This window comes from Buceros rhinoceros, unplaced genomic scaffold, assembly GCF_000710305.1.
Source record: "Buceros rhinoceros silvestris isolate BGI_N320 unplaced genomic scaffold, ASM71030v1 scaffold12967, whole genome shotgun sequence".
NCBI lineage: Eukaryota > Metazoa > Chordata > Aves > Bucerotiformes > Bucerotidae > Buceros > Buceros rhinoceros.
In genome coordinates, this window is record NW_010424068.1 from 37,705 (window position 1) to 48,821 (window position 11,117).

Genomic DNA, 11,117 nt, shown 5'->3' on the forward strand with positions numbered 1-11,117 from the left:
ATGGAAAAGCAGGCTCCCAGGGTTTTGTCCTCCCTTTTGTAGGTAATACTATTCAGTCACAGGACAAAACCCATACATACATTCAGCAGCAGCCACTAATAAGAATATCAGCTTTGACTGAAGTGTTAACTCATGACACCCCCAAATGCTGAGCTCCTGCAAAGATAATACATGGGACCAGCTTGCTTTGTCTGGCAGCTGAAGTAAATATGGACTTTCCAGAGGACTATGTTTTATCTAACTGCTCCTCTTTTGCTCTTTCCATCTTGATAATTACTGAATAGCAGAATGCAGAATAAATTACTGTACTGCATTTCAGGATGTCCCATGAAGTTGCAGAAATTTCTCTGACTCTCAGCAAATGCGCTCCCAAACTTCTTGCAATCTGCAATCTGCCCTGGGTCGTGTCTGCTTATGTTACGCTGGTGAATATTCACTAGCAATGTGACATTTCAGTCTTTCATTTTTGACATCCACAGAGTAAAACCAGTTTGTGAAGTACCATGGCCTTTCATTACAGTTTCTAAGTTAAAATATATATGCTGAGTCATCTAGAATTGGGTAATGTGCTGCTTTATCATACTGCTGCAAATATTATTCTTGCCCCCTACTCATAAGACAAGAATAAAAATGTTCTTTAAAGGTTTTAATGTTTGTTTACTTTATTAAAAAAAAAAAGCGAGAGAGTGCATGAGAGCAAACCATTGCTGCTTGGTTTTCTGTTGTATTTAACCATTGCTTTCACATAATACAGAGTAAAAATGGCTCTCAGGCCAGAGCAATACGTGTCTGGCTGTTTCAAGATGCAGTGACTGTGAAGACTCTTGTACCTTCATTTCAGTAAGATGTTTGTGAGCCCAGGATGACACTCGGAGAAGAAAAGTATTTTCTCCTTACTGCGTGTCTATAGAAGGGCATTTTCGGTGGCAGTTTGAGAGAGGCTTTCCTTTGAAGCTATAAATAAAAGCTGACAAATATTTTGTTCAACTCAAAAGACAATATACTTTTGAAAACACTGAAGAAAAGGTCATATGGAAAAGAGTGTGTTTGTTTAGACAGGATTTTTTTAATTGCTTGTGCATGGAGCACAGAACTAGAAAGAAAAGAGCACTTTTTGGGTAGCATTGCATTACAATAACTTTTCCTAGAATGCTGCCAGCAAAAACTAGGCTTTGGGGCTTCAGTGACACAACCCAGTTGTTGAACCTCTTACCAGCTTCCACAGCTGTTGGAGCTCTGTTAACTGCTCTGGGGCTCACTGCTGGAATGTATTTATTTTATGATGGGAATGCAATCCATTATATCTGGAAAGTATGACATTTGGTTACGTCAGTGTGTCCAGGGATCGGGATTAGTATATTGTTTTATAAATAAAGGAACCAAAGTTCAGGAGTTGTTGTACTTGTGTATACCAATACGGCTTTATCTGAAGATGAGGAAAAAGTACACAAGTTCCACTTCACTTTATCTTCCTGACCTGTCTTTCTGTTTGCTAATTTTACTCAAAAGCATCTCCTATTTTCAACAATTTCTTTTCTGGACAAGGATCAAAAAATTTCTTGTTTTGTTTACCTACAATGATGGCTGGTTTTATTGCAGGACCTTATCTGTTTCCTCAGCTTATGGAGGGATTGCCACAATTAATTATGTCTCATGGGGTAATTCACTGAGCTCTCTGTCCAGCAACCCTGAGACCCCTCCTTGGGGTCTCAACCACATCTTCAGTCTTGAATACTTTCAGTCAAGGTGTATCTGGGTTCAACCCTCCTGCAGGTATTTCTCCACCAAATGTGGTTCATGTGTGGTAGGAGAGCTCTGAATGAAACCATCTTGGGGTGCTACCTCTCTGGTAGCTGCCCTGGGCGAGCATTGCTAGGGCTGAGCAGGTTTTCCTTTGCTGCTGCAATGACCTGCTGACAGCCCACTCTCCTGCCAGCTGCAGAGCATAGCCAGGGCCTGTAGCACTCTGACTGCCTCAACCCACCTGCATCCCCTTTCCCAACCTGCTTACCCGAAGTCCCCCATTCTCAAGGGACATGTCATGTTCGTGCTCGCATGGGCATTACCTAAGCACTGCAGCTGCTAGCTAATCAGTGGCTGGGGCACCATCCGCTTAGTGCCTCTTGTACCATGTATATTAGCCCTATTCTAAAAAAATAAAAAAAAAAGAAGAAAGAAAGAAAGAAAGAAAGAAAACAAAATATTTCCAACCCTGCCACAAATATTCTGTTTTCTTCACCCTCCTCCTGCCTCCCTGCTTGCTGGGATTTCACCCCCAGCCCTCCAAGAGTTTATTTATCCCAGTCCTGCTCTGGCTCCTCCGTCAGTTCAGTCTCTTTTGGGAGACAGACAAAAGCTCTCACCCAGCCTTAACCCTTCCCCCACAGCAGATTGCTGCCCCCGGCCTCCTTTCCAGAGGACAAATTCAGTTTTCTTTGGGTCTCTGGAGAGGAAGAGCAGCAATCCTTATTATTGTTCCTTCCCACCATGCTTCCCACCAGCCCCAGCTGGTTCCCAGGCCCCCGCAGGAGCTGCAGATACTAGGGCGTTTTGCCCTTGTACGTTACATTTTACTCTGAATTCAAGTTTTAAAGGACAAGCACTACTTTTCGAGCTCCTCAAATTCCTGTCAATGTCTGTTAGTCACTGCAGCATCCTCCAGAGTAGTTTCACTGACACGTCTTGGTAATAACTAACTAACAACACATAAACCGTACTTTACATGTAAAAGTGTAAAGATACAGACAACACTGAAAATAGAATTTAGTATAAATGTCAAAAAAACAGTTCTCTGAAGTTGGCCACGTTGTGAAATTTTTTTAAACAACTTTGAAATATTGGCTTATTCTTGTTTTTTATGCTTGAATAATAGGTATGCCATACCAGCATGATGTGCACACATACACAATTCACTACAAAGAAACTAGCAAGGTCTGCAAGCATTAAAGCTGACTTAGAGCTTTAAATGCATGATACTTAAAAGAAAATGGTAGAGAAGCTAAAGCTCCCCTACTTTTTATCCACAAATTATTAGAACAACTTCATACACTGATAGCAGAAGGACAAATTTTGAAAACAGTGCTGATGGCTTTGGACTCCAGTCACAACCTTTCTGCCAAGAACAACATCACACAAGAAGTCCAGTGATGAAATCTGCTGAGAATATGTCCTCTGGCACTGTTCTTTTCCATGGCTCCTCCTCCAAGCCTGTAACATCTCATTATAAGGTTCACAGATAGCAAAAGATGTTTCAGTGCTTTCTAATTCTTTTTTACAAGATTAGAGACTTATCAGGGTTTTTTTTATCTCCAGCATTAAAGGCATACATTAATTAAACTGTCATTATGCCTATTTTTCAATGCTTTTGTAAATATAAACTTTAAAAGTACGAACAAGATTTTTATCTGGGTTTATAGAACAAATGTCACAGAACAGCAACTCTTGGGGGAAAAAAAAGTGCCCTTTATCCATGTTTCATAGCTCGTCAGCTCCGCTCACACGATCAAGTGCATGAGGCAGTATCCTCCACGCATAGCTACTGCTATGCCTATCAGTGGGGATAAAGATGAAACAGCCTGCAGTGGCGTAGCGATGGGTGGGGAGGGCTGAGTGCCAGCAGCATGGCTGTGACTGTGGTGCTGCCTGGCTGGCTGGAGCCACCGGCACTCATGGAGGGACAGACTCCTTCCAGACCTGGGGAACGCAGGGAGAAATGTGTCTTCCCCAGTAGGATGGCTCTGTAGTGAACTGTGCTCTTGGAGGAGGCAAGCACCACGTGGAGGAGCACAGAGGGCACTTAGGCAGGATTAGGAAGCCGACTGGTAAAGGGGAACTGGTTTTAGCTGATAGAGGATTGATGCTCCCCTAATCCTTCTGTATAGCAGTGAATCCTAGACACACCTCATTAGGGGTTTGAGAAGACTTTTAAGACACATTTATTCTTAGTGTTATTTCCCCCAGATTTGCCAGAACTGGGAGCTGAAATTAGCTAATTGCTTGTGCAAACTAGAGCAAGGAACCACATAATCCATAGAGTTACTACTCCTCCTAGACTCCAGAGATCTTGTGTCCAGTCTCTAAATGTCATTCCAATGGCATTCACTCCCTCACAGAAATCCTCTTTTCCTGTTGGCTTATTTTTCGCCTTGAACGAAGGACCCAGAAACTGCAGTTTAAATTACAGGATGAAGTCCTAGACCTACAGGTCTCTGCCAAAACAGGAGAACATCCTCTGTGGACACAGGTCAGAAAAGGTAGGCATCACAGCCTGTGACCAAAGGGTTACAATGGTGTACATGTACATCTGTCAGTGCAGTAAAATGCCATGGAAATGTTCGGGAAGATGGACAACATCATCATGTCAAGGGTCCTAAGCCAGGAAAAACACTTCCAGTTTTTAAATTGCATAGTCCAAAAGCAAAACAGAAGACTAAAGACAAACCAGCAGCAGATCTTTGAACTCATTGCTGAACAGCATGTTCCTCCACTGATAGCGAAAGATTGTGCAGCGCGCGGAGACGAACTACTTGAGCCTGTTCTGTTTACAGCTTGGGGGCCAGAGATAGGCGACGAGTACGTTTGTGAAAGGATATTATGCCACAGATGAGCTCAAGGGGAAGAAGTGTCGTGCATTTGCAGCTGAGAAGATGACAAGTATTACTGCCGTGAGCTGCATGAGTACTTACATCCAGTTCATTCGGTTATGTTATCGGTATCGTAAGTGGACTCATCTCATTCCTAAACCATTCTGTAAGACATACGTTAATGCTGAATATGGTCAAGAAATGTGTTTCCACAACCTCCTCTTCCAGTACACTGCTCCTCCACACTAGCATTTAACTTGCAAGTCCCCTAGGGAAAAGAAGGTCTAGTACATCATTCCTGGTTCTCAGAACTGAGCAGAAAGAATAGAAGCTGGAAGCTAGAAACAATGGGTGCTGCCTAGTGCAATAATCCCACCACCAGGTGAAGAGCTGGGGTTGGCATCCAGTTGCTAACAGTTAGCATACACACACCTTCTGTTGTTTCTTCACCTCCCAGATAGTCTCTTTCAAGATTTCACACCCTGAGGACTTCACTGCAGAACTACATTCCTAAATTCACAGAATCACAGAATCATCTGGCTGGAAGAGAACTTTAAGACCACCAAGTCCAGCTGTCCACCCTGCACTGCCGGGGTCCCTAAACCAAGTCCCTTAACCCCACATCTACACATCTTTTAAACACTTCCAGGGACGGGGACTCCACCACCTCCTTGGGAAGCCTGTTCCTGTGCTTCACAACCCTCTCTGTAGAGAATTTTTTCCTGATATCTAACCTAGATCTCCCCTGGTGCAACTTCAGGCTGTTTCCTCTCATACTGTCACTTGTTACACGGGAGAAGAGACCAACCCTGACCTCACTACAACTTTCAGGTAGTTGTAGAGAGCAATAATGTTTCCCTTGATCCTCCTTTTCTCCAGGCTGAACAACCCCTGTTCCCTCAGCCACTCATTGTAAAACTTGTTCTCTAGACCCTTCACCAGCTTTGTTGCCCTTCTCTGAACACGCTCAGGTACCTCAACGTCCTTCTTGTAGTAAGGGGCCCAAAACCAGACACAGTATTTGAGGTGTGACCCAGTGCCGAGTACAGGGGGACAAACACTTCCCCACTCCTGCCAGCCACACTATTGCTGACACAAGCCAGGATGTTGTTGGTCTTCTTGGCCACCTGAGCACACTGCTGGCTCAATATTCAGCTGGCTGTTGACCAGCACCCCCAGGTCTTTTTCTGCTCTGCAGCTTCCCAGCCCCTCTTCCCCAAGCCTGTTGCAAGGGGTTGTTGTGGCCCAAGTGCAGGACTCAGCACTTGGTCTTGTTGAACCTCATACAGTTAACCTCAGCTCATTGATCCAGCCTGTCCAGATCCCTCTGTAGAGCCTCCTGACCTTCAAGCAGATCAACACACCCACCCAACTAGGTGTCATCTTCGAACTTACTGAGGGTGCACTCAGTCCTCTCATTCAGATCATTGATAAAGATGTTGAAGAGGACAGACCCCAATACTGAGCCCTGGGGGATACCACTTGTGACCAGCCATCAACTGGACTTAACTTCATTTCCTACCACACTGTGGACTCAGCTATCCAGCCAGATTTTTATCCAGCAGAGAGTACACTCATCCAAGCCATGAGCAGCAGGTTTCTCCAGGAGAATGGTGTGGGAAACAGTGTCAAAGGCCTTACTAAAGTCCAGGTAAACCAAGTCCACAGCTCTTCCCTCATCCACCAAGCGGGTCACCTTGTCATAGAAGGAAATCAAGTTGGTCAAACAGGACCTGCCTTTCATACACCCCTGCTAACTGAGCCTGATTAGCTGTCTGTCCTGTATGTGCTGTGTGAAGGCACTCAAGATGGCTCAATATTAAAATTATTTCTTTTGCTTGACAAAGCTGAAGCTACCCAACAGCTGAGCCCAAAAGACAGTTCCTCAAGTGAGACTCACAGAAGGTTTAATACATTACTCTATGCAGTGCAGCAAGTTCACTCGCACTGCTTGTCCCTTCCCAGCAAAGTGACTTGTCTGTCCTCAGTCAGCAGGGTAAGTCTATTGTGGGAAGGTAGTGGAGGGCTGGCAGTACTAGAGTGGAGCTAGTAGAGATTTACTGACTTGATTTACCTCCTTGACAACTCAACAAAACTTTCAAAACCATCTTGACTCAGCCAGCTGAGCAGAGTAACAACAGGCAGGGACTGGTATAGCTGGTGCTCTGTTCTTTTTACACATTCAATCTAGTCAGAGAAGGGTTACCAGAAAAGGTGGTGGTGGGAGAGTATCAGAGGTCAGAAGGCAGCACCAAGCAAGATACGCCAAAACATGAGATCAGAAGCATAGTCTGAGTCCCAGTTGAAGACCTGCATGAGCAGCCATGCCTGAAAGCTGTGCAGCTCCTCTGAACTACCACCGTCTTTCCTACCTGGAAGGAGGCTGGTGAACTTCAGGATGCACTTGCATCCTTCTGGGTCTGGTGGCCACAGAAGGATTAGAGACAGCATGGGCTGGTGGCTTTAGAAGATGGGATTTCCAGCTGCCACGTCTCTTGACTTCCTTTTGCTGGTGACTGCTGCTGGCAGCCTTGACTGAGTAGGGTTTTTGTTTCATTTTTGGCCAACATCTGAAAGGCTATAGACTTTTTTCTTGCCCTTTGGATAACTCTGTTGATGTTAAAATCTACTCTTATGAAACCTTTTCCATTTCCCCAGGAAATATTTTGTGTTAATGTATTATCCTTTCCTTATTGATTTTATCTGCAATGTCTTTTGCCAAGTCTAATTTTTAGAGCCTTACATTTATTGTTTTAGGCCCCAGTCTTTAAGTGTTTTGCTGGGTTCCTTTTCTTTCCATGATGCACAGTGCACTTCTTTCAAGCAAGGCACGGCTAAGAGAGTTTTGTTATTTCTGTGTAAGTCAGGCTGTGTGTCTGGGCTAGCAGACAGGGTGAATGAATAAGAGATAGGGCATCTTCCTACATGCTTACATCAGGGGAGTTGATGAGGCCAGAAGAAGGCTGGATGGTGCCTAATTAGTTAAGATAAGAAGGAAATGAGAAGGGGACACAAGGGAAGCTTTGATGGGTTTGCTCATGCTTCTGACTTTTGTGGGTTCAAGCATTAGTAAACGTTTTTGTACTAACAAGTCATTCAATTACAAACATCTTGTATTTTAGCAGTATCCTGGATGTTGGGCTTGCAGGTTTGTCACCTGCTAATGTCTTTTACCTTTCCAGAGGTGTGATGGTGCAGGCGTGATGGTGGGTGACCCTGGGGACTGTGGGACTCTTAATGCTCCCAAGCTGGGGCATGTTATGCCCCTCCCTGAGTCTCTTCTGCACTGGTGTCTTGCTTGCCTTGCATGCGTCAGCCCACGTGCTTGTCTCATTTTTCAAGGCCTAGCTCCTGAAAGGTGTAAGCTGTAGTTATAAAAGCAGGTGTCTTCTCTGCCAGGTGCATGTCTCATCTGCAAAAGTCAGACACGCTGATAAATGCCTTTTAAGTCAACTTGTGGCACTTCATCACCTGCACAAGTCTGTGGGCATCCCCAGAGAGCCCTCACCGGGCTGCTGGCTTTCTTGTTGCCAGTGGTGCCAGGAGGCTGCCTGCTCAGGCAGGCTCTGCCTCCTACTCACCTGCTGGGCTCAAGCCACCAGGTGCCCCCTTTCATGCTGTTCGCAGGATGACGTACCCAGTCTGACAACAGAAGACAACTCCATACTGTCTTGTCTGTATAGCAAAAGCTGGACATGAGCAGCAATGAGCAGAAGTGGTAGTGTCGTGGCCCAAGGTGGGGTGGCCACCCCAGCAGACCACCCTGGAGCAGTGGGGAGCCCTGCCTGGGAAAGCATTGATGCCTGGGTGGGAGGGAGCTTGCCAGCGCCACTGAGACGCTGAGTGACTCAGTGGGCGCTATGTAAAGGACGTTCAGTTTGCAGGGATGTGAAAAGAGTTGTTTTCCCGGGGGCTCAGGGAGGCGTTATCTCAGCAGAGCTGTGACGATAGCCACTTTCCCAGAACATGTGGAGTGAAAGATATCCTGGACATTTAAATACTATTGATACTAGCAATCTCCAGAGCCAGTTTGATTTGCAAGGGCCTATCACCCCACCTCAGTCTGCCTTTGATGTGCATTCCTGCACACGCAAAAAGCACATTCATTTCCTTTTGCAGTGTTTTCATTTGCTGCTAGGAAGCCTCTTGGCCTCTCAGACAGGTCTGTGGCTATTAAAACTGTCAGTAGTTTTCATATCACTGAGATTCTTAAACAAACTCTGCTAGTTTTCTGCTGCATTGCATACCAGTGTTTTACCACGGTCCAGAGAGTTCAAAATTCCCACAGTAAGACCTATGACTTCTCTTCTGAAATTATCCGCTGTTACCACTGCAACTGCCCAAAATACTTGCCTGAAAATTGAGTTCTTGCCCACACCCACTAACACTACAGTGCAAAAGAGGGCTTCCCTCTCCAAAAGAGGTATCAAAGGGTGCCACCAGAGCATGTGCCCGGAGGAATAAAATGAGGTACAACACAAATAATTTCTGAAGATGCTCTTAAGCTGAGCAGATTTGCATGTGGCAATGTTAGCTGGAGGCAGTCTTAACGAAGAAGTGCTTCCACACTCAAACAAAAACCCCTTAAGATCAGTGCTTCCTACTACCTTTGAAATACTTCATTTCTGAAGATTGGGGGTTATAAATCTCCAGATTGGACTTGATTCAGAATCCTGTTGTCTACATAAATTACAAAGCCCCCTAACATGTATAGGAGACCAAGCAGTTCTCTGACATCATGCTGTTCACTATGGCACTTCTATTAGTGTCATTTTTTGTTGTTATATGATGTTCACAGCAGAGTGACTATAATCAACCTGCCAGCGGCATTACTTCTTTCTTCAGAAGGTAGTGACACAAAAACAGGCAAACAAACATGTTGCAATGGATGTGTGTTACCAAGGATGTAGGGTGGACTAGCTGAAACTGGAGGAAAACAAGAAGCGATGGCAGTAGACAGCAGGGTTTGCATCAATACAGACTGAGACCACAGCCAGGGTGGAAATGCGGATAAGTCAGGCCCACAGTTGAGGGCCACTTCATTATCCAAAACACCAATGAGCCTCGAGCATAGTGCATCCAATGGGAGCACAGGGGTGCGGAGTCACAAAAATGTCAGAAAACCTAAAATGAAAGGAGAGCAGGGAAGAGAGTGACTGGAGCAGGGTAAACAGGATAATCAGGAGCAGTCACCAACATCTATGAGCCCTAAGCCCACGGCCGAGTCCGCTTCTGAGGAGCGTGTGGGTATCCTGCCCGGCCCACAGGTGATGGGCTAGGAGGGTGCAGGTGTCCTACAGATCCTGGGCCATATCTGCAGGGCCCAGGCAGATGGCAATGTCATAACCCTTCCTTGCTTGTGAATATGGGAGCTTGCGGTATTACCATCTGAGTTTCAAGATGTGTTTAACTACAAAGCCATTATGACCATGGATAATAACTAGTAGTAGAGGAAAACAATGAGGATGTGAACAAACAGAAAAGGGTTAACCAGTGAAATGTGACAATCTTTCCTGAACTGTTGTAGTGGTGGGCAGCTAAACACAGCTTTACTTTAGCTGAAAACAGGTTAAGGTAACAGTGGCAAGTAGGTCTGTGGTTTGAGGACTTCCAAAGCTTACTGTAAGCTGAAAAACTAAAGGCTTTCAAGGAAAAACAATGCAGATATTCCTGAGAAACTTTCTTGGCATGGTGGTTGATCAGCTTTGCTGCACTGGGGATTCAAGTGGAGCCAGTAAGTGCAGGGTGGAAGCAGGGAGGAAACCCTCAGCTGTCGAAGAAGCACCCTTGAAAGTGAACTCACGGAGGACATTGTCCTGAGCAAGTGTGGTCAAGGGCTAGGTGCAGACTGCATTACTTTGATGAAGTTTGAGAAGGCAGTGGTGTTATGCAACACTGATTTCCATTGCAGGGGACTAATTGACAATGTAGACAGATTTCAAAATGATGTTTACCAGACTAAGGATTTATCACCAGGTGTAAGAAATGAGCGTGGGCCTCAGCCTGAAATCACTCTAACCTACACTGCAGGGAATGAGAGATGTTCTAAAGGGCAGTGGGCAGTGGGGAATCCTTGCATGGAGCCTTGCATCTTCAAGGATGGTTGTCAACAGATACAGCCCTGTGAGCAAGGCAGCTCAGAGATGATTTCTGAACGCAGGATCACTGGTGTCTGGAAGGAACAAAGTACTGTGGATTGGTATGATCTTAGGTACTACATAGTCAGATCTTGGCTTCATACGTCTGGCCTCTAGAAACTGTCTATGTTCTGATATTTCCAACCCAATTTGTACCTCTAGGATGAAATCTCACCTTTTTAAGACAAAGCAGCCTTCAAGACTTAATTTAAATCCAGAGTAACTGGTTTTGTCTGTCAAGGTAGGACACTACTAGGATTTTTACTGGAACTATCTTACTAGGATAATTCCAGCAGAACTACCTCTATAAATTGCACATTTTCCCACTGTTGTAACTGAGAGGTCTCAGAACAGTATTACTTGCATTTGCTCTTTACTGGGTGTCTGTCTTGCTGTT